Below are 25850 nucleotides of genomic sequence, written 5' to 3' on the forward strand. Positions count from 1 at the left end.
ATCTTATTCAATGAAAAAGGAGGCATGAACATTGCAAAAAAAAACCAATAGGGTAATTAACTTTAGGCTCCTTGGAAAGATTAAGAGTCCTTGGAAAAAAGTGTTCTGTATATGTTCATTTAAACATACAAATTTTTATTATTTTTAGTATCTTGTTTTAGTAGACATTTATATTTCTTTAAACAATGACGATTTACACATATCCATAACATGTTTTATTATGATAATTATGTTGATTCACTAATACAGAAGAGCCTGTCAACTGAGTCTTGTCTTCATTTTTAGCAGGAAAATAAAACATAAAATGAGATATAAAAAGTACCGATGATTACATTTGGCTTAAAAATATGAATGCTTATTATCTTAAGAAAATATATAATTTCTTAAATTTCATCTGATCTGTAAATTTATATACTTGTTTTAGGTTTTATTTGCTTATAATGAAAATCTTGTTTTAAAATGCTGTCAAATGCTGGAACATATAGTTAAATAAATAAATGCATACATAAATAATTAAACCCCAAATTCTAGCACTACAACATATTAAAAGACCCCCCTCCTTTATTCTTTCTTCCTTGCACTTTTTTCTTCTTTTCTACTGAATGGATTCTAGATGTTTTTAGACAACAAATGGAAGAATTGGATGCTTTGTTATTCTGCACACGTTTATAAATAATAGGATGTTTAGGCTCTTATCTTGGAGGTTTCCTGTGACCTATATGGAAAAAGGGGGAAGGGTTTCACAGAGCTGTCTTTGACTGATAGAAACTGGGTTCATACAGAACTCATACCAGGATTTTCTCAAGAATGGTTATCTGCACTGAAGCTGGGATCCTGTTTTGAGTCAACCACAATATACTCATTTTTCTTCAGTCTGTAGAGAGCCTATGAGCTTAGATTTCGTTGTCTAAATTTGTTACCTCACCACAGACCTCTATTGAAGAAAATAGAACAAAACCAAGCAAATAAATAAGCAAAATAAGAGAGACAAGTATAACCTCACTAGCCAAAAAAGTATTTTCTATTTAAGAACTGTGAAGTCAAATCTAGTCCTGTTTTAATTGGATACTGTTGTCTGATAAAGTCAGGAATGAAAAGTGATTTTTTTTCAAATCCAAGTAAGGAATTATAGAATTACCTTTTCATAGGTCCTGACACACAAGCAATCTGAACTGCAGAAGAGCTTTTCTAAAGAGTCCTATTTTTCTCTTATCTTTTTCATTGTTCCTTGTGTTGTTGGAAATTATATTTCCACAGATTCACAGAATATGGTATCGCCATGCTTTCAAAACCATTAACCTTATGGACTGCTCTCTGGAAGTATCACATTTCAACATTAAACAAGACAAAGAGGGATTAGCTAAACTGATCAGTAACACAGATTTCTGTTCACCAGCTCTGTGCTCTGGAATTAAGAAAGTCCTTGAAGGATGGTTTGAGAGTCATATTCGTAAAAGGTGGATATTGAGATTCTACAATAAAATGTTATTACATGACATACTTCAAGTGCAGCTCCTCATGAGAAATTCAGTAGTGATCACTGTCTTTCAGCATTTAAATCTCACTAAGGAAGGTGAGGCTTAATGCCTTACGTGGTACTGTAACTGGGAAAAAAAAAAAAAAAAAAAGAAAAACAAACAAACAAAACAAACCACTTTGGCTGTAAAGAACTTCAGATGTTTCTGCAGCCAACAGATGAAACTATTTCCACATCAGGGTTCCTTGATCTCTGCATTTTCCAGCCTTCACTTTAAAGGGTTCCGGACATTCAGAAAAGTAAATACAACAAAAATTTCGGGACAATAACAAAACATCAGGGAGGAATTTATTTCTGGCAAAGGCTAACTGGTCAACAGAGACAGATTGCTTTAGTCTCCAGATACAACAAAATGAAGAAACTTAAGCAAAATTCAGTGTGTTGATGTAGAAGTAGGATAGACTGGGAAAAATGTTCTTCCCCTTAAATGCTAGAGTTGTCTCTATAATTCAAATGGATTTGCAACAAGTCTGAAGTGTATCCTGATTCCCCAATGAACACAACTTAAAGAGATAAGGGCACTGTAATGCTTAATGCTTAATAACTTCATCCAAATTCCCCTTTGTGCTCCTACAGAAGAAATTCTGAAAGAAAAATAGCTATAATTGAAAGCAAGAATAACAGAGAAATTCATAATCTCATAAATACACTACATAAAAAGTTTTGTCTAGGCAAATGAATAAGGGTTCTGTGAATGTTGTAGTTGTTTTAAATTAAAAAAAAAAAAAAAAGAGCCAATTAGTCATTCTGTGTCACACATCTTGGCTGATGTCTTGGTCTGAGACAAATGCCACAATTTGTTTTGTTTAGACTTTCCATACAGAGTAGAGGAATTTAGATTACAGAGACTGTCCCTATAGTATCTGGCCTCAAAATCAGGTAGAGAATGTAGAAAGATTTAAATGCATGTATATTTCCATAGTACTTGCAAATCTCTGGAAGAAGTGATAATTAAAATATAATTTGCATCATTCACAGATGGGTAAAAAAGATGTCTCTAAAGATATGCATGCACAAATGCAGGTACGTTATTAGAAGCTTCAGCAATCAGTGTGTATTTTTTGCAATAAATTCATTGATTTTTGAGACAGGATGGTTCTCTTAGATCATCTGACCTGATATTTTGCCTGCTGCAGGCTGCATAATTCTCCATCATCACTTTCTTTGACAAGGTTTGCAGGCTGATTTGCCACGAACCACACATAAAGTAATGTATTTGATTTCTAGTTAGAGCATGGTCAGCTTCACTATCCAGCTACAGGTAATTTTTCAACAATTTTCTGTGCAGTTTAGAAGTCTATGTGCACTTGTATTTTCTCTCTGTGAAGAAGTTGACTCACCATAATTATGTCACATTCCAGTCTCATTTCCAACAAGCTAAACAGACTGCTTTGAGTTTTTCTGCAGCATTTCCTACAAATGTAGGTATTCATCCTTTGTATTCATCCATGGCTTTTTATTTATTCCTTACAATATTTCCATTATTTTTTGTCTTTTCACAAAAGTAGCAAGAGGAACACAAAAATGATTCAGGAGTCAAATAGCACATCTAAAGGAAAAAAATGTTTATTTGTGTGTACTGCTCTACTGTTCCAACCATGAAAAATCAAACTAATTCTACCCTTTCTCACTGTTCTTATATTCTATTGTATACATTTTATTATTGCCCTGCTTTGCAAGTTAGTTTCTCATTTTATAAATAGAATCTACGTTGCTTGTTCACAGATGTAGGATTCAGAATTTGATTAATAAATTATTTTAGTTTGAACTGGCTCATATCTCCAAGATTCATACATCCTGATAATTATTCTTTTCTTCTGCATGTTTTACTAGCACTGATTTTATGTTTTCTTCTGGTTCACTGATTACACACTGAACAATGGTGGAAGCTACCATGCCTATGAGACATCACTAAATATTCACATTAGAATACACATTTCAAGTAGTATCTGCTTCCTGAGATCTGTAACCCAGTATATAACCCATTTAAAATTTACGTTACTGATTTCAAATACTGCTAATCTTTATGCCAAATAGTAAACAGTACTTTGTCACAAACACTTTACAAGAATGTTCCTTTGGTGCATTTATCACAGTCAAACACATTAAAAATTTGAATAAATATATAACAAGCCCCATTTTCTGTAGAAAGATGTGAATTGACAGTAGCTATAATTTCATCCTGTATTTTTTTACCAATTAAATTCCCTATCACTTTTTTCCTTCTTTTGATGGCTACTCAACCAGATCAGGTGATTTTGAATTGCCTGCTTGTCTTGCTCAATTCTTTAAAAAGTGAGAAACTTTTTTTTTCAAGGCTTGGATTTATGTTATGTTTCATGTCATTTTACACTATTTTTTTATTTTTTTTTTTAATTGAGATTAAAAACTGGAGACAGAATAATAGCATAGAACTCAACTAGATCATCATATATGATTCCAAGATGTATATTGTCCAGGTCATAAAATCATAACTGTTTATTGTCATAATGTAACATTTCCTTACTATCTATCTTCTAGTCAAACATGGACTGCAATATCTTTCAGCAATTCACAGGACATATGACAATCAGAATATTTTGCAAAATATAATCTGAAAGAATTGAAAAATTTATTGAACGTTCTGTCAGCACTTCTCAGTAATAGACAATATAGTTATCAACTGGATTTTGATTATTCCTATTATGTTGTGAAGACTGTAAACCTGATATAGATATCTTCATACATTCATGTATGAGAAAATGTCATGAACCCATACCTATATGTCAGAGTATTCCTTTAAAAAAAAAAATCAGATTACTTCTTTTCTTTTTTGAGACACATCTGAATTTTAATGTATACTAACTTTTCACTTTTTTTTTTTTTTAATTGTAATGTATTGTGTCTTTCAGATTGTTTAATTACTTAGCAGTTTAGAATCTGTCCTCCTTTTATTTATCATAACTGCACCGTGCCTGTGATTACAGATTGCTGGTCAACAAATAATCTAAATTATTTTTTTCAGTACAAGATATTAAACAAACTTAACTTGATCAGTAGGTACAGTTCTATATGTGTGTATGAGAACTTACTAACAATACATGCTTTAGAGATATCTGTACCTGAGTAGGAACTCTAAGGTATAGGTATATACCTCAAGTCAAAATTCCTTTATTCTTCCTTCTAGATACTGAAGAAAAATTCTTAAAGTTTATCCCTTTCTCTAAGATGAGACAGGCTTGTAAGAAACTCACTCTTTTGAAAAAGATTTTGTTTATATATGGATTCACATATATTTTTCCACCCAAAATGATACAATTCCACAGTATATTTGCATTTAACTTGATAGAAAACTCTGGTGTGAAGTATTTACAAATATCTTAATTGTAAATTCTAACTATGGCCAGTATTTTTAAAGTTCTTTGCAATGCTGAGAGTTCTATTCCAGCTTTTATTTATTTTTATTCCATTCTAGCTTGTACTCAGAATTATGTATTTTATCTTTAGTACTTAAATATTAATGCTACATCCACATGAATTTTTAAAGTCCTTCTGCTGTGAATGGGAAGTGAATTGCTTCCAAGTAGACCGCGTGGATTTTCTTCTCTTTCAGTTCCTTTGTAAGGTCCCTGCTGCCTTCTCTGATCTTTAGTTCTACTTGACTATGGGACAGTCATAATTGATTGAACACTTACCGGTACATTTGAAAGTACCATTCAAACTTCACAATGGAGTTGTTCATGACCTGAAGAGACTTAAAGGAAGTGAGATAATTGGTTGGTCTAAGAGCATCTGTACTGAGTAGGTAGGTGCTGTTCAAGTCAGCTAAATAAAATTTAGCCCTCTTGAAATATTACTTTATTCCTTGGAAGCTGGTGTTTTAAACAGTTGCCATCATGCACTTTTACTTTAGTTTCAAATCTCAGGGATTTACATAGCTGACAGTCAGACATAAAATAAGTTATTTAAACATCCATAAATCCTAATTAATCCTACAGGTGCCAGAACATCTCTCAAATAAATTGAGATTGGAAACAAATAGGCTTGTTATTCTGTATTAGTTAAATACAGCATAATTTCTATATACTTCTCCTTAGCAAATGTTTAGAAATCATATTTGAACTTCTTGGGCTTTTTCTTAATAGTAAAAATGACTCAAAAACTGAAAAAATAAAATCATAGTCTCTCATAAGAAAGGAATTTTCCTTCTCTTCCTTAAAACTTTCAAATACACCTATATCTTTAAACCCATCCACTTCCTTTTATCTTCAGAAACACAACAATACTAATATTCCCAATAATCAAGAAAGTACAACAAAGATCTCCCTGATGTTGTTACCTTTGCATGCTTTGGACATCACATGAGCTATTTTAAACCATCCATGTAAGAAAATAGAAACTCCTTCTGTTCCAGCTCCTAGAACTAAAGAACTCATTTGATTTCCATTGTTCAATTCTCACAGAAACTGAGATTTGCATGTATACTTTTGATAAAAAGATAAAAGAGAAAATCTGGCTTTGATGAAGCAGTAGTAGCTATTAATTTAGTGAAACCATCTTTTAGACTGATCCCTACCTAATGATCTATCGGCACAGTAAAGGAGGCAAGTTGAGAGTTGTAGCTTGAACTTGTGGCTAACTGATTTAGTCCATTTCATGAACACAGTCTGAGCATGTTTCTTCACCGTACCAGGTTCGATATTTCCAAAATGCCCATTGGGAACAATTCCTTACCAGTGCTGTCCCCAGAACTACATAAAGTGTCTGTCTGGGAAACTGTTGGCAACGGTTAAAACACTGACAAAGGGCGCATTGATCATTCTGCCATATAGACAGTTTTGAGCCCGTGCTCAAGCAGTGTCCATCCACTTGCCTTCACTGGCAGGCAAGTCAAATTTAAGCTTGAATCTCGAGTCGAAATAAAAATATTATGCTATAGTAAAGGTTATTTTGTTTTGTGAGCCTTAAAAGGAATAAAGAAACTTTATGAATTATTGACAGTGATCCTGAGTTTTATAGATAGTTTTGACAAGGAATGAATCTAACAGAGCAGACTGATTTAAACTAACTGAGATAATGTAGGATCTATATGCAATCTATTGTCTTTATTAACAGTACAGAGAACTGGGAGTATATTCAGTGATTTTTTTCTGGCTCATTTTAGGCATTTATATTAGGATGAGATTAATTTTAGTCTGTCTTTTTTTTCCTACTGATTGTAAAAGAAGCTTGAAAAAACAATCTAAAATGTAGATATTCATAGTTGGTCAGATTGCTAAACTCAAAGAGTACTAATTTTATATATTTTTCTCTAATCTGCATTATACCTTGGGATAAAGTACACTGTAGATTATAAAAAATGTTAGTATTCATATATGCCACATCAGATTTTAACTGACGTGTAAAGAACAAAAAGTCCACTCAATTAATAATCGTAGTTTAAAACAAGGATTAAATATCATATTTTGAGAAAGAATTAGTATCCGTGGGCAACTACCTCAAGGAAATCTTGGAGATTCCTTGCTTTTTTGTCTTCACAAAGTGCATTATTAAATGAAAAAAATTTTAATGCTTTCCACATCGACAAGTCTTATCTTGAGTGAAAAATAAGTTTCAAAAGGAACAACACCTAAGCCAATTTTCCACAATAACTTCACATTTTAGGACATCAGATTACTAATCATAGTTTACTAAATGGAAACGCACTGAATATTTTATTCTTTAGAAATATTTACAAACAAGGTGTTTTGAGGTCTTCCACATTGCATGAGCAGCTATCAGAGGAAATGAAAGTTCATACCCTGCAGGGAGGTTGAAACTAGATGATCTTTGAGGTCCTTTTCAATCCAGGCCATTCTGTGATTCTACGATCTCCTGATCAGAAAGAAATTAATGCCTTCTTCAAGTGTGAATCCAATAGAATGGTCACAATGGAAGAGTAAATTTGGTTTTCTCTGCAGCACACTGGTTTTATTTTTTTACCTTTGACTTCTAAAAACAGAACAACAACAAAAAAAATGTTTCTCAGACATCTCAATGATTGTCTAAAAATTTAATGGAATATATTCTAGTGGATATTACAGAAATAAAGATTGTTGAGAAAGATCCTAATGAGAGAGTAAACATTAAATGTCAATATAAGGACTGTATTCAGTACATAAGAAATGACATAAAAATAAAAACTAAGCAAACAAAAAAAACTATGAACGGCTGTTAAGCAATAACAAAAATGAAGAAAATTATGTGAGAGTTGTGCACAAAGGGGAAAGATGAGATCACTGTGGCTATTGAATTAATATATGTCTTGAGCAGTGGGATTGGGTGTTAGTCGATCTCTTCCAACCTGACTGATTCACTGTTCCTCTGTTTCTGTCTTTTCCTTTTCTTTAAAAGGGTCAAACAATGATTAAGATTTAAAAAAGTGTTTTAATAACTGTGTAGTCATTAATCATATTTAATAACTGCATAATTATTAAAATATATTTAAACTAAGGGTGATTTTTTAACATGAGTTCTTTTTACCTACTCAGATATCTGCTTCTTAATTAAATATTGATAAAAATGCAGGTTGCATACCTGATTGCTGATAGCAGTTCTTATGTACCCCTGGCATACTGCAAAATTAAAAGAAAGTTCCTCTTGAAAGAATACCTTCTGTTTCATCCTGCAAGATAAAAAAAGGGCTGTTGATAGCTGCTGTCACTGCAGGTCATTGCCTACAAAGTTCGAACAAGTCTTTTGACATGAACTCTTTGAACAGTGCTAAGCACTTTTGCAGCACCATATTTTTGAAACCATCATGTACAGCACAGAATCAATACATTATTTCTGGTTTGTATCTACTTAACATTTCAAAGGAAGATTTTATTTTAAAGTATACCTCCATCATATTGCCCTGTGTAACCTCATATTCAATGGAGAAAATTCAAAGTTAACAAATGGATTTTGGCAGTGCTGTAGGCATATGACTCAAGTATATTAAATTACTTGTGGGTAATATGAAAACTTAGGATATTATAATACAGAGTATAAATATGATTAGTTTAACCTAGAAGACCTCTTTAATAATACACACTAAGTGCTTCTCCCACTTTTATAACTGATGGCATATTTGAGACATTTGCTGATGTCATAATTGTGGTTTTAAATATGGTAACACTTTCTTGATCTTCTGTACTAAATATTGAACTTTTTTTTCTAATCTTGCAAAATTAAACCTATCCGAGAGACATTTGTGTTCTGATTATGCTACCACGTATCTGTTGAAGATCATGGGTAAGTCTGCACATTGAGACCTGACTAAGTCAGTACTCAGATTATTTTGGATACTTCGAGATTCATCCCATGGAAATACGCTTCTTTAAAGCACCTTCTCAAGCAGTCGTCTTGCAACTATTATTCAAATGAAATTAAAAAACCTTTCTCTTTTAAATCAATATCAAAATATGCTGTTCAAGAAGCTTGAAACATAGTGACATTTGCTATGACTTCTAATATTTTGTGACTTGCAGCAGGATTACTAATTGAATATTCTAACACTAAAAGAGATACCAAGATAAGGGAGCATAAATAATTTGCTGGAGTTTAAGAAAAAACAGTTCTTCTGTTTCAAGAGGAGCTCAAAATTTTAGTAGAAGTAAACTTTTTTCTTCTAGAAATGGCTTTAGTGGAGTATACTACTGTCATAGACTTCAAGATAAGAATTAACCACTATAGCAATGTATCCTGAATTATGTCTGAGTTCAGTCTACTGCATTTTAATAAGTTCATCCCTCAGCTGTGAAAATTCCTCTGTTCCAAACGTGACCATCAAAAGAGCTTCCACTTCAGTCTGATCTCACGTCAGGTTTGTAATGTTGTGTTGCTTTGTGACCTCTAACCAATTACTTATTCACCATACAGTTCACCCTCCAAATCTCTATCTCTCTAGCTTACAGATAAGAATATGGTGTGGGACCATGTCAGAGGCCTTGAGTTCTAAGGTCTTTTGAGGTTATATGCATTTACATAAAAAGAAGTGTGAAGAGTGAAGAGGTAAAGAGTGTGAAAATCTAAGAGCAGATAGTGATGAAGGCAGTGGGTATATTGTCACATGTAATTTAACATAATCTTTGACCTGTGTCTTATTTAACCCTTGTTCAAAACAATTTATGAGTGTTAAATTCCCCAGGGATTCCATCTTTCACTAAGAGAACTAATAATGTATTCCCACATTTCATTTCTGAATGAACAAGAGGTCCTTCCCTGTTATTCCATAGTAATTCAATTTTTAAAAAATTTTTAATGTTCAACTTTGTGAATACTGCACAGTTATGCAATAATGTGTAATAATTTATAAAGACAAAATTACAGACCTATTCCTTTTTACTCTTGATTGTCTCCCATCATGGAAGCTGGAATCTGATTTTGATGAATTATTGATATATCTTTCTAATTTGGAAATTTTTGTAATACAAAAAGAATCCTCATAAAAACTTAAAATCTTGTAACATAAATATATCTGAATACTACTTTTAATGATATTAGCATTCTGGTAATAATAATAATCTTTATAAAACTGATTATTTTTTAATATAATTCATGAAGAAAACAAAATAAAACAATAAATGAGCTAATATTCCAAGGGCTGTTTTCAATTAAAATATATCCTACTTTCTTTAAAATAAAACAACCCTTGAATACATTCTTTCTAGTAAAGTATATATGGAGGAATGCTGTACTGTAAAAACAACAAAGCCAAACAATAAAACAATCAGGTTAAAATCTACAGTCATTTTTAAATCTACTATTTATTTTAGATTATAAGAAGTAATAAAAATCAATTTTAATGTTTTTAGATAGATACTGGTGTTAAAATGGAGAATGAAGAAAAAACTGTTGATTTTCTTAATGTGATGAGTATGCTAAATCATAAAGCTGAAGCAAGTTAATGTAGTCAGACAATGATGGTGAATTGGCTCACTTGAAATAAAAAGCATACAAGTCCTCAAGGATGGTAGAACAATTTAATGTTGTATAGGATTAGCTTTCTAAGAGCACTCTGTAGAGGTCCTGAGGGTCTCGTAGCTCAGTTATTTCAAATTTTTAATGCCCTCATTTAAATTTCATCAGACTTAATAATAGGCCCTAAAGTCAGAATTTGCGATTTAGGGAAATTATAAATAAAGCAATTATCAGCTTAGTACTACTCTCGAAGACAATGATCATGCATACAGTCATCCTGCTAGATCCACTAGGAATTACTGAGAAGTTTTCAATGCGTTATTATTCTGCGTGGACAAATGCATTTATATATGAGAAAACTGTCTAAATTAGTATCCTCTTCAGGTTAGGTACTGCAACAAGACATCTATTACAGACTGAATCAGACTCCTCTCCAGGCACCTTTAGGCATAATTACAGGAACAGTATCCATTCTAATAGAAACACTAACCTAAAAATATATAGTGTAATGTGTAGTCTATTTTGAAAATTCCTACTGGTTAATATCTGGCTTTGCCTAAAACTTATCAGAAGTATTATGTGCCCATTTTAAATTGATGTAAACCTCAACTGAGGCTATGAGACATTGGAGAAAGATTGAAATATTTTACTTGTTAGCAGCCTAGTGTAACACCTCATGAGGTCAAATACTTTAAGCGAGATAAAATGATTGGGTGATTTTGGTGTCATCTATATTTTTAAGTGGTAAAGCTCCAGCAAAAATGTCATATTCCAAATGTCCGCTAACAAACATAAAAGATGTATATATATTTTAAGACATTGTGCATAACATTATTAGATTACAAAATGGCAATATAAATACATAGTCAAGCACTTTAAACATATTAAATACTTTTCCTGTGAAAAAAGTAGCATTCATATCTATGAATATTTTCTAGAAAATCCCTCAAGCAATGATTCATCTAATATTCATGTGAAGTTTATCCATACTTGCATGAGATATTAATATACCCTAAAATTTTATTGTGGGAAACCATGGAAGCCAGAAGAATGATCCACATATCCATTGCCTGCTAACCAGCATCAAAGTAAAACTCAAATACAAGGAATGTTTTCAAACATCTTAAACAGAGCTATCATTTGAGATGTTACCACAGCTCTAAGCGAAACATCTGTGGGAGTGAAATAGCTGCATGGAAGTCCAGGGTTCATTTCTATAGTATTCTGTCATCTGATCCAAGCATGAAACTGGTTTGTGTCAAGCTTCTGCGAGAAGGGATAGTGAATAGAGAATTTGAGTAAAGAGGCAAAGAGATGTGGAGGAACAAGATATGGACCTTCCACTTTCATACAAATCTAGTTGTTATTATTGCATAACCAGTTCATCTGATATTAGGTAATACACTTGACTGTGCAAGTAGAGGATTTTTAGGAATATTTAAAATGATTTTACATCCAGAAATGGTTTGCCAGAAAGTTGTAATCCATTAATTTCACAGCGTAGCATAACTTTCGTAGTCTTTGTCATAAAGACTGCAATCTCCACGACTTGGTACCTCTTTCCTCACACTTTCTTGATTGCTTGTAGAGAATAGTATTTTCAGGTTGCTTAGTTTAGGAAATTAGATGTACTGATTATTCATCTCACTGTGAACTTAGGAATTTACTGTTACACATCATCACAGAACTGTAGAGCTTGGAAGGGACTTCAGAGATGACTGGGTTCAATCTCCCTGCAAAGCAGGCTCCCTACATCAGGCTGCACAGGTGCACTAAAGTAACTCTTAATCTCCACCTGCTGTTCCTAATGGCCAATTTTTTTTCTCATATAAGTTGCACCATAATTCCCAGCTCTGTGTAAGATCTGTCTGTCCCCTTACAATATTTAATGTGCTGCCTGATATTGTATGTAATATCTATACGTAGGCAATGAAATCCATTTCAGGTTTCTATTTTATGGCAATCTGAAATGCTCTTAAATCTATATGGACTTTGCTCACTGGATCTCTGTGGACTCTAATCTGGTTTAGACACTTAGCTCACATTAAAAATAATTACGTGCAGAAGAAATGTTTAAGAGTAATCTTCAAAATGAAGATCAGCCTTAATTTTTAAATGTCTAACTATGAACTTTATATTGAAATCACTGCCCTCTGATAGTCTTCTTAACTCTTCAGTAACCCCCCACCCAAACCTTACAGTATTAAGAAGTCATTTCTTAGATGTTATGCTGTTGCAGATATTGTGTACTTTTACATTTATCTGCACATAATTTTATTCAAATGCCTTTCTGAAATTAATACAAAGGAAGTTCATGCAATGTAACAATGCTTTTTGTTGCTACAAGATAGCATACAGAAACTAAGAGTCAACGGTTCTACAACTGTTAATCAGAGAATAAATTCTTTAATGACCACTCAAGTTTAAAAGTGAACTTTAAAAGATTCAGAACTAGTCAAAATTTAAATCAGTATTTTAAAACCTTAGAGATTTTTGCATCAATACTATGATATTTTTGACTACTTCAGAACAGAATTTCCAAACCTACTTATGAAATCTTGATGAGAATAGAAATGTAACTGAGAAAACAGATTAAAATAGAGAAAATGAAGGCTGAACTGAATTATGATTTTTTCTATCATAAGAACAAATTCAGTCATAAATATACTGCATACTTATTATAAAAGATTACACATTCAAGAACTGGAATTGAAGCCAAAGCCAACCTAGGAAGGTACCTAAACTGAAACAGTAGAAGATCAGAAGGAGTTATTTTCAGTATTAGACAAATGTGAAAAAGTGTGATAATGACTAAAGCTATGGTTTGGTAGCTGATACTGTATGTGTGAACTAGAAATCACCAATTCATGGAGATCTGAGACTGTTAATGGCATTGGTACATGCCACTGTTACAAGTAGGAACCAATGGACTGTCAAGAAAGTAGAGAAGTTCATTTTGTGAGTATGCATCTCAGATGTTTTGTATCTTGCATAGCACTGTATTGTATTCACTTGCCCTGTGAATACAATATTTGGTATGAAAGACCATTTTCAGTCTACTGCGGTGCATTTAGTTTTCAGATCTACCACCAACCCCTCTAAAAGGAAAGTTCTATCACAAAGTGGAATTAAGTCACAGCTGTGCTGCAGCACAACAGTGACAATAAGGTGTATTTATCTTCTACCTTGTACAGTGGCAGTGGCAGTGGCCACATCTACTAATAGCATGGCTCAAATCTAAACACTATGCCTGAGCTTGTCTTTTCAGAGTCAGAGGCTCACATGAGATTAACTTACAGTAGCCCAAACTTCCTGGCTCGTTACATGCAAAATAATAACAGTAAAAATAAAACTGAAATATCCCTTTTAATCTAATATCTGTTTTTCAGAATAATGGTGGCTTATGGCACAAGGTCACCATGTGAAATATGGGGAAACTGTCAGCAGAATGAGAACTAAACACTAAAAAAAGTAGTATACTCAGACAAGAAAATGGAAAACTACCAATATGATAAAAAATGTTACACTCAACAAGTAGACTACATGATGTATTCAGAAGGTTGGAACTCTCAGTTTTCACTGTTTTCCTGATAATCATTCCAAGGATTGAAAAATTATTTGGAAAATTAAAATCTCCTGTCCCTGACCAACATTATTTTTCAGTAATGACGTATGTATCGTCATAGTGGGCTTAGCTCACGTGGACCTCTCAACTGTGTTGACAATATTAACGGCACACATATCTACATATCTACAGACACCCTACCAGGCATGGTTCAGCAACTAAAAGGGATGTTACTCCAATAGGACAATTTCATCTCTAAGGATATCTACCACCAGTTCCAGATGGCCTAGAAAATACATGGTGCCCTAGTCCACATCTCCTTCCTGGAATATGACAAATCCTTCTTGGAATACTACATGCTCATGTGCAATGCCAGACAAGATTAATGGAATCAATGTGCTATGGATGCTTGGCAGAGTGCTTATATTTTTATTACCATGGCTCATAAAGTCCAAAAAGGCAACGTCATCCATCATCAGAACATCTTTATTTACCTCCTAAGGAGATGCCAGATGGCTAGGGAATACGTTTTTCCTAAAGTAATGGACTTAAATCACTCTTGATTATTTGGAGTCTAATTCTTATTTGGTATTTGTAAATGCAAAGGGAAAACAGAAAAAAGAATGAGAACAGAAGTCTAAGAGAAGCCATGGTTATTACCTGTGCCAGGTTAAGCTAGTTCACTAATTTGTGGGAAGCATAACTGTAAAATCATCAGGACAGTCCTGGTTGAATATTTCCTGTAAATTTTTGGCAGCTGCTTGCCTGCTTCTGAGAATTTCATGCATAGAACTCATGAAAAAATGTTCTTATCACTATCTCTTTTCTCCCTTTCATTCTTCCTACTGAAAGCATTGAAATCTCACCGTGCAGCTTCTGGCACCCCCTGGCCTGAAGCTTCTGCCTGTAGATGGGAATCCATTTTCAACAGTATTTTAAATCCAAGCTCTACTGCTTTTGTGACGTAAAAACTCCATTTGGCATTTCTGGATTCTGTTTTTCCAGCCCTAGTCCTTGTGTCATTGATACTACCTTATTTTGAAGGTCCCCAAAATCTGATTATACTTGTGCAATGAAAACTGAACCATAAAGGTCTCTATTAAAAACAAAATGTACAAATACAAAATATACAAATTCATTCAGAATCACTTATATTCTTATAGAGATGTGGAGAGATGCTGGTTTGCTGCTAGTTACTGCTATAGATTTGGTAGTAGCAGGTGCTCTACTGATGAATGCAGCTTGATTTTTTAAAATTTATTACTTAATTTGGCTGGTTTTTTGGGGGGTTTTTTGTGGTTTTTTTTTTTTTTTTTTTCGCCTTATCTGATTTGTTTTCAAATCCAATAACTTTTTAATGTAAAAAGCAGGAGTAGAAATGAGAATCGTAAAATCATAAAGTTGGAAAGGAGTTGGTAAGGTGGTAAGGTCATCTAGTGCAAACCATTCATATATCCCCAATGTTGCCCACTAAACCTTGTCCCTAAGTACTATATCAATTGCTTCCTTGAACAAACACTTTCTTGAACCGCTTCCTTGGACAACCTGTTCCAGTACCTAAACTCTTGTTCGGAGAGGAAATGTTTCCTAATATCCAATCTGAATCTCCCCTGGCACAACTTGAGGTCATTCCCTCTTGTTCTATCACCAGTTGCCTGAGAGAAGGACCTGATAGCAACCTTGCCAATGTACAAGAATACTCGAGATGCAGCCTCAGCAGAGCTGAATAAAGAGGGTTGATCACGACTCTGCTCCTGCTGGCTACACTATTTCTGATGTGAGCCAGGACGCCACGTTGGCCTTTTTGGCCACCTGGGCGCACTGTTGATCAGAAGGAACAGAATGAAGCTCCTTCACCACACTTCATAGATAGGAAATTTTTTAAACTGTTCCTCATCTGACAGCTGGAAACAACAGAAATAACTTTTCTGAAGTTTGTTTATTGGTTGCTGTTGGCATAAAAGTCTTTAATGCTTGTTCATTTGGTACTTGAATTTCACGAGAATTTGAGAAGACCTTGATTTGTATTTCACTGTCTACTTATTTATCTAAAGACTGATAAATACATGTGGATGTTATAATTGTCTATTTGACTATTTGTCTATAGTAATGTATCCAAAGTTAGGACATTGCAGACTTTTCGTATTCTGCTCAGAACACATCATATTTAATAGCCTTAGGCACAATAGCTTAGATTGTCTTAAATGCCTGTTTGACTGTCCATTATCAGTCTCCCTTCTTTCTTGTGATTTAAATTGGACTTTTTTTTTATCGCTGCTTAATACTGTCAATGCGATCTTCCTCTCAGTTTAGGGGCTTCATTACAAAGAAAAAAATTGAAATGCAGACTGTGATTCTTTAAATGCTTTGTTATTCTTGATTTATGTCATCAAAGCTAACAGTGATATTCTCATATGTAAAATCAATCATGGTTATATATGTAGGATTGATTCTAACTGACTCTAATAACTATAACTATAAACTATTAGAGTTGTTATCTATGTTCTCTTATTCTGTCACTCTTTCCCATGTTACCATTAATTATCTAGGGTAAATTTCTATATTTTATGTAAGGATAGTAGATCTCTCTCTTTTCTTTCCAATGGAAAAACAAAAACAAACTTTGAAGAATTTGTGAATTTTATACTATTCTACATTGCGAATATTCTGATTTGATTGAAGGTACAATGAATGTACATTTTGCAAATCAGTGTTGTCCTTAGTGCATAAACAAGTAATGAAGATTTCCTAACACCAATTTTATTTGGAAGGTGATATTGCATCCTATTTCTCGGTCTGTTATGTGGTCACCAATGTTTGCCAGAGTAAGAATTACTTTTTTACATAAATACAAGTTTTAACTTTTTTTTTTTTTTTTTTTCTTTTTCTTTTTTCAGGTAGATGACAGATACACTGTGTTTTCTGCTGAATACAACTAGACAAAAATATAACTGAACACCTTTTATGTGTTCCATCTTGTATTTTGGCTTCAGAAGAGCTACCAAATATCCAAATCTTCAAATTTAATGCACTCTCATATCACACTAACTTTAGAAAATAGCAGTTATTTTATTCATGCCATGAACAGGATGAGAACATTTGTGTAAAAGTTAGGGACTGCATCAATAAAGATATCTGGGGGTCAAGGTCTATTACAGGCCACCTGATCCAGGGAAGCTTATTGATGAAGCCTTTCTGCTTCAACTACAAGAAACATTGTGCTCATATACCCTTCTTTTAATGGGGGACTTAATATCCTCTGATGTCTTCTCGGAAAACAATATGGTGGTCTGTAAGCAATGCAACTTTTTACATGAGGAGACAGTGATGGGACAAGGACGAATGGTTTTAAACTACTTAGAGGTTAGAAGGAAAGTATTTATTTTATGGCTTATTAACTGGTTTTAAGACACAGAAAGAAATTTCCCAGAGAATCTGTCACTGCCTCATCCCTTGAGACATTCAAGACCAGATTAAGTGATGAAGTCGTAGACAGCCTATCCAGTGATTAGTAAACTTGCTTTTGGTAGGGAAGTTGGAACTAGATAAATTTTAAGATCCCTTCCAACTCAAGCCATTGTAAGATTCATCATTTTGAAAGTCCACAGTGGCAAGTAATTTAATCTGGGTTCATTTTCCCCGTCTTTTTATTTGTAGAATCATCTATGTTTTTTATGATTTTATTTTATTTTATTTTATTTTGTTTTATTTTATTTTACTTTATTTTATTTTATTTCACTTCACACAGGGAAAAATATTGAGAGGCAGGCTCTTTTTATTGTAAAGTCTGTATCTTATTTTAATTGTACTATACCTTGTTCCAAATGAAGTGATACTTTTACCATTAGGTATATAAAATTTTGCTTTTAATTTCAGTGAAAGCAGTATGAACTTCTGCATTAATTAAAGATGGTTAGTTATTGCTTGTGGTATGATGCTCTTTCCTGATAAAGGCAAACACAAAATTACTGAGTTTAAAGAATGAATTTCAATAACACCATTAAAACGAAAAGATTTCCATTATTTGCTTCTGATTTTTTTTTAATCTATAATTTATATGCAGAGTCACAGCTTGTGAGCACAATCCATCAATAAATTAATATTGCAGTTGTTCAGCTGTTAAATTACGATCCATTTTGGATGTTTTAAAAGCCTCTGAGATTCTTTATATATAGTTTCCTCTAGTGTTTATTTTTTAATTTGTAACATGTACTAAATAAATGAGTTATAGCAATGAATTTCTGCTTTGTGATTATTAGTTTTTTAGATTTAAGCATTTTATCTTGTGGGATACGGAGTAATAAATATCATTTACACACAAAGCAGACAATTCTACTCATTCAGTTTGTTGTGTTTCATGTTATTCAATCCAAGTGCAATCCCAGTGGCTAGCTAAAAATACAACATAGCAATCAGAAGCTGTAGATCAATTATTAGCACATAGGCCACATGACCATGCAGGGAAAGAAGAGCGCTGCACTGCAAAGGAGAAACTGTTTTGATGTTTCGCTGTTTATTTTTCTCCATGTTTCTCTGAATAGCCATCTAGTATTTGGGCTTTTATTATGCAATTGTTCCAAATATGTTCAATTGTTGTGGTTTAATGTATTTAGTACCCAGTTGTACTGTATTGTAAATACAGTGATGGATCACAACCATAGCAATGCTGAAGTTTTTCTGTAAGAAACAGATTCAGTAAACTTTGACATTCCTCACTTAATCCTAATTACTACTATATCCTGTGTTGGTTTCACAAAACGTGGGCTTTTTTTTTTTCAAATATGTGTAGCACATTTATGTGTACTGCAGTTCAAAGAGCTCCAACCACCTCACTTTCTCTCTCCCATCCAGGAAACTGTCAAATTCACTTCTCTCTGAGAATGTGTTCCCCAATTATGGTCATATCAGAGATCAAACAACAGTTTTTGGCCTTTCTTTTTATGTCTGCATTGGGTTTACATGACGAGATTTTGACAGTGGAGAGGGCACTACAAAGGCGACCTTTTTGAGCACAGCACAGCAGCTGCTCTGTGTCAGATCAGAGCCAGCTCCAGCTGTTCCATAAGGTACCTGCCAATGGCAGAGTTAACCACGAAGGTTATTGGCTGTGTCTTTGAAAAAGATTTAAGGAAGAGTAAGAATTGCTTTTTGGAGTCAATGGAAATGACCTGTGCTGCAGTTCTTGAAGACCTGCAGTTTGAAGGCAGCCCGTGGTCTTTCTGAAACAATTGCCTTGTATTTTATATATATACATATATATAAACATATATATTTTGTATTTTACTAAGTACTTCTTTGTTCTGTGATCTATACTATAGCTAAATATCCTGTAAATGCAGTACCTGTTGAAATACCTTCTGGGAATACTATTGTTATGATGATAAAATTACAAAAATTCTGGCAGAATGGATGTGAGATGTCTCTGTCATTTACATGTGAAATATTGTTTAAATATGTGACCTAGAAGAAAATCAAAAGGGCCCAGAAGTTACTGAGATCTCCTCTTCTTTAGAAGTGCTACTTTACATGTTCTAAGCATAACTTGGGGTGAAAATTATAGAACATACTAAAATGGAGAACCGGAGAATTTTACCTCAAGACCAGTACATGGAGCTTTGTCAAGGTGGGAAATATTCTGTTAGCATGGCTTGAGTTCCGCCATGGTTAACTTTACTCTTTATAAAAGAGGTAGCTATTCTCAGTGAGAATTCAATTACTGTCTTGATACTTTAATTAGGTACCTTTGAATTTCTAAAATGACAGGAACCTGATAGAAGGCTAATATACCTGGAATTACCATTTCTTCTTTTATATTCTCTATAATAAAATTAAATAGCGAATGCAAATTCTCAGATGTTGTTTATTATGAAGTTTTTTTCAAAGTAATGAATTAAATGTTGGTAATACTGTGCCCTGTAGGCAAACAGAACTCCTATTGTGCTACAATAGTACATATGCAGACATAGAATTGCAACTTGATTATATATTGAGAATATGAATGGAGAGGACACTGAGGTTATTCTCTACTCATTTTGTACCATTCCACAAGCTCTTAAAATTTCCGCCTGAATAGAAAAAAGCATGAAAGGCAGGAAAAGCAACAATAGATGAAGAGATTATGCACAGACATATATTGCTGATCTAACCAGTAGATTCAGCTACCCAAAATCTATTGTTGCTCTTGTGTTTTGTTGATATGCATTAGAAGTGTAATCACTGAAAAAAAAATCAACAGTATTCACATTTTGCTCACAAAGTACTATGACAACTTTATACATTCTATAAAGAATATTACCTCTTACCTTCTCATTCTTCATTTGCCTGTAAATGGCTTCCATGGGGATTTGCACCATAATATTTCTGTTAGGTGAGGCTGACCACATATCAGTTCTCCAGATTGTTCCTCTTGAAATTGTGTACGACTTTTTTTCCCGTTGTCTGGAATTTATCCTGAGCCCTATAACTTTTGAAAAACGATAGAGAACTGTCTCCCGGTGAAAACAGCCAGTCTTCCAGAATGCTCAGATTATCCCATCTGATCTCATGGATCAATTTTTTATGTGTTACTTAAATCAGTTTCCTGGTACTGAAAATAGAGTGCCACACTGTGCTGAGGTTCCTGAAACTTGAAGTCCTGAAAGAAACTGTGGCAGTAAAAACAGTAAAAATACTCATTTAAAACTTTAGAATTCACCATGTCTTTTTCACTACATCACTTGTTGAACAGACTCCCTTGTCCTTTACTTAGCCTTCCTCTTACTACCTATACATAGAACTTCTTGTTACCCTTATGCTCCTTGCAAGACATCTTCTCCCTGCTTCTTTCTTACATATATTACTTTTTTTCACCTGAACTCAGAGACAAGGTAGCATTCTTTCTTTGTGGCCTGCCACTCTATCCATTTTGGAGACTAAAATCCATCAAAAATGCAATGTTTTTATTTTCACCTCTGAAAAGGTCATTCTTGAAGATCAGCCAGATCTGTTGGACTTTTTTGTCTCCCTTTTTTGATTTTTTTGAGCAGTCTTTCATGGGAAACTGCCACGAATGATCTCTGAACAATAAATCCTTTTATGTAGTTTCCCTTTCACTATTTACTTTGTTAATTTCTGCAGTATTTAAAATGCCATGATATCATAGTTGTTGAGGCTGAGATAGAAATCCCAAACATAAACATCTATTTAACTGGAAGTAAGAAAAACAAACAGAAAGAACAACAAAACAAACACACAAATCTTTGGTCATTGTAATGACAAGACACTTGAGTTACAAGCCTCTCTAATTTTAGCAAAGATTATTATTTAACAGAGCACCCTCCTCTTCACACTTATTTGCAAGGGAAAAAAAGTCTTTGCAATTAAATTATTTTTCAGGCAAAATATCAAAATGATGAAAACCATTACTGGCTTTACCTGTACTGAGTGAGAAGCCCTCTTTTCTACACACAAAAATAGCTTGCAGAATTTGTAGTGAAACTTCTGCAGCCCTACAATGAATCTTAAAGCACTCTCAGGAATTGTTTAGAATGAAAACGTTAATTAAGCAAAAAATAACGCCAATAACTGTACAACAGTTAAACTGTATAGATAAATGGAATTTCAGTGCCAGATAGTGATCAGAAATAATCTTTTGTGAATAAAATAAGTTTGTTAGTATTAGTGTTGCTTGAGTTTTATGATAAAACTTTGCCAAGAGACATATTTTTTAATTAAAATTTCTTCTTTCTGCATCACAATTACAAAAATTCCTATATTATAGTAATGAAAAAACTCAGATATTTTCTTTTTTTCACCTGAGTAGTGATGAAATTTCAGAAATATTTGCTTACTCCATGTCAGAATCATGAAAATTATTATTTTTCACAGTATCACAGAATGGCCCAGGTTGGTAGGGAACTCAAGGATTGTGAAGCTCAAACATTTCCCCCTTACAGGCAGGTCTGCCAACCTCCACATTTAATACTATACCAGGCTGCCCAGGGCCCCATCAAACCCAGCCTTGAACACCTCCAGGGATGGGGCATCCACAACTTCTCTGGGCAGGCTGTTCCAACACCTAGTAAAGAACATGTCTTTTGTTAAGATCAGAATGTTTTCTTTTGACATTTTAAAGCTGAAGTATATTATACACATTATTATAAATGCTTGTATGTAGTAAAATCTTTTTATCATAGTAAAAGTAAATATTTCTATTTTTGTTTCTCACTTTGTGACAGATTTGTATGTCTCTCTTCTATTTGACTGCGTAGTACATCATTAATTTTTTTTTAAAGTCTAATCATGATAAATAATCTCCCTCATCGTAAAAGAATATCTTCAATACGTTTTGTCCTGATCTTGCACGTCTTCATATGATAGCAATACAAATGCAGAGATGCATGTAGACTTTTTGGATGTGGCTTTTTAAAACACATTTGCTTTTCTTCATTTGCGGCTTTACCATGCTCTGACACTTAAGGACTCTTTTCTATAGTGATAAAAAAAAGAAATAAATATTCAATTAAATTATGAATGTCAGGCTATAAAATAATGCTTTGCTGGTCTATAACATCAGTGGAAGTTATATTTGTTTTCATACAATATATTTCCTGAAATTACGACATACCTTATCCTTTTACTCTTTGTTTCTCATCAGTACTAGTTACTAATTACCAGGTAACTTCCAAATTGAATTATATTTATATATTCCCCTTAGAGTGCTAGTTGTTAGCAGCTCTTTTCTCTGATAGTAAAAAAAGGGTTTCATGAAACTGACCACCAACACTGTGTAGTTACTATAGGTGAACAAACACATTTTTCTAATGATGTCACAGACAAATAAGGTAGCAAACAAAAAAATCTACACTACACACAAGAAAGCAAAACAAAACAAAAAATATACTTCTACATAATTCATGTAATGTCTGTGTAAAACAAAGCCTGTTAGAAGAGTTTATTTACATTCAGAGAAAGAAAGTATATTTATTATTGTATTAAAACGAACATTTTTGGAAACGTAAATAAAACACACTTCCATAAAATAAATACATAAATACAGTCTAAAACTGTGTTAGGTAAGTTTATTACTGAATTTATACATAAGGCAATGTGTAGATTTGTGTTCTTCTTATGTCATTAAGAGCAAGTGAATCCTTTAAGAAAAAGACTGCTTTTATAAGAACTCGAGTTTACACACAGCCAGAACTCTGTAAAAGGTTGTCACGGAACCCAACAGTAGAAATATTATCATTCATAGTCTGAATTCCTCAAGCCCAGTTAGAACTAACAGGTTCTGGAATTACCACTTATATCCAGTACACACCGAGATTTTTCCCCTTTTCCCTGTATATTCTTTTGGCATGGTACTAAATGTATAATATAGGAGGGTTGCTCTGTAAGTAGCTGCCTCTTTTATCATGCTGGCCTACAAAGTCAGAGGCAGATGGTAGTGGTATGGCAGTAGAGGCTGAATATTCCCACCAATATGCAGACACATATTGTTGTTGTGAGACAAATGGCAGCAGAGGGGCAGCCTGACAAAACGGCACCTGACATGAAAGTGCACATAAAACAGAAGTGTGAATTCCTCCATGCAGAAAAAATAACACCCATTGACATTCATCACTGTTTGCTGAAGGTTTATGGAGACCAAACAGAGGATGTGAGCACAGTAAGGTTCTGGGTGGTGCATTTCAGCAATGATACCATCATAGCAGTTAAGTAACTGTGGGTCATTTCTGCTCTTGCACATTTTTACAAGCATGGCATGCAGACACTTGTTCATGGCTGGTGAAAATGCATAGCTAATGGTGGTGACTATACTGAAAAGTAGCTGAGAACTTGCTCTATTAAGTGGTGTTATTCTGCTCATTGTATGTATGGTAGTTTCCATGAGAATAAATGGGAGGTATTACTTTTGGAGTGATCTTTCCCGTAAGTATTTTTGACAAAAAGATTGTATATGCATTTTTTATTCTTTTCCAAAGTAGTAACAGAATAAGATAATAGCACTTTAAGATGCATTTTATTTAGTAAGATATGCTCTTAAATGCATTAGGAAGCTGACATATAAAATTTTGGGCTCTCAAAACTTCCGTTGTATTAAGTTTGTTCAAAAAGCAAGCAAAAACTTTTTTTTTTTTTTTTTCAAATACTTATACGCGTTCTGCTATAGCAAATTCAAAATTTAAACTAGAATTCACTTCAGATTCAGCATATTACCAGCACTTTTTTATTCTATTCTCAAAGTACATCTGCACTACATCCATCTACTTTCCTTTTTATGTAAGATATGATGCTGTATTTTTACTTCGATAAAAGGATGCCTCATATTTCTGTGCAAGACCTATATGTAAAGCATAAAACTGTCTCATCATGCAACATTTCAAGCAGCACTATGACTTTTTTTTTGTCTTAATTCCAGTGTATTACATCCAAAATCAGACTTTTGATAGTAGGTCTAAAATTATTATGCTCTTTAATAGTAGTTAACAGTGCCTACTCTGTAGCATACTAATATGTAATTACTAACATGAAAATGCAAATTAAGAATTGTATTAATCAGTCAAGACACGGATCCTGTCAGGAAGATATTAATACTATTAGAGTAAGATTAATAAAATCTTTTCTGAAAATATTTTCCTAGTACTGTCTAGTTTGCCATTTCATGTCTCCTTAGCACTGATGTGACACAGTGATCCTGTACCTAACATGCATACACAGGCCGCTCTTCCCGCAGTCATTTCTGGTAATGACTTCTCACCACAACAGAAACAAAATATATGCAAGAAATACAGTCTTCTTAAATCTGACTAATTATCTCCTCGTATCTATGTAGAAAATTTTTTACAGAAATCCAAGTAAATTTTTTATGGCTTATGCCATATTTGTGAAATATGAATATCCATCTATTATGATCTGCCTTAATTAAGTTTGTATTAGCTTTTTTTTTTTATCATGTACATAATTATCATTTTCTGCAAAAAAAAAAAAAAAAACACACACATATATATATATATATATATGTTTAGATGTTAATTGTTATTTGGTCTGATTAAACCAAAACAAATCAAAAGTTCTCCTGCGCATAACTGATGTCTTGAATCAGCCTTTGCAATACTTTTGTTCAACCTTGTGCTGTTTTTTTAGAGAACATAACAATTAGCTATTGTTACAATAACTATTTTCTATCTGACATTCACCATACATATCACAACTGCATAGAGAAAATGAGAGTGATATATAGGTCAGAGAAGAAACAGACAAGCATAAAGTAAAGAAGAGTGAACTCCATTTCAACATTTACTGCCATCTTCTATCCCTCACATGCAGAAGCAGACAAGTAAGAGTTACCAGTTTGATAACTATACTAGAAACTTTTTATATTATAATTCAATTATTAATCAATTTCCTCACTAATCCGGGTATTCTTTCAAAGTACATGCAGATTGTGTAATTTGTTTTACTTCATTTGTTTATTTATTTATTTATTTATAATAGGGCAGTCAGGATATTGGCACTCAAGAGTGATTTCTTTTCCTTTCTCAGCTATATTTCTTTGATTATGCATTCCCTATCTGAATTGTCTATCATTAGCCATTTGTTTCCATACTTGGTTAGTGACAAGTGAGCATAATAGTGTTAATCAAACAGTAATGATACAGCCTTGTATGTAAATCTCATTAATCACAGTGTCGAGCTGCATAACCATTGGGTCAGATGGTAATTTCTGACCTGTAGTTACCTTTATCTCTGGATACATGATTATCACAAATATTAATAGTTAGACAGTTGCATCATAATGGAATGCGTAAAAAATCCACCAATGTATAACATTTTAACTAAATA

This window comes from Centrocercus urophasianus, unplaced genomic scaffold (genome assembly GCF_019232065.1).
Source record: "Centrocercus urophasianus isolate 14NV4802_14NV808 unplaced genomic scaffold, USGS_Curo_1.0 seq_10, whole genome shotgun sequence".
NCBI lineage: Eukaryota > Metazoa > Chordata > Aves > Galliformes > Phasianidae > Centrocercus > Centrocercus urophasianus.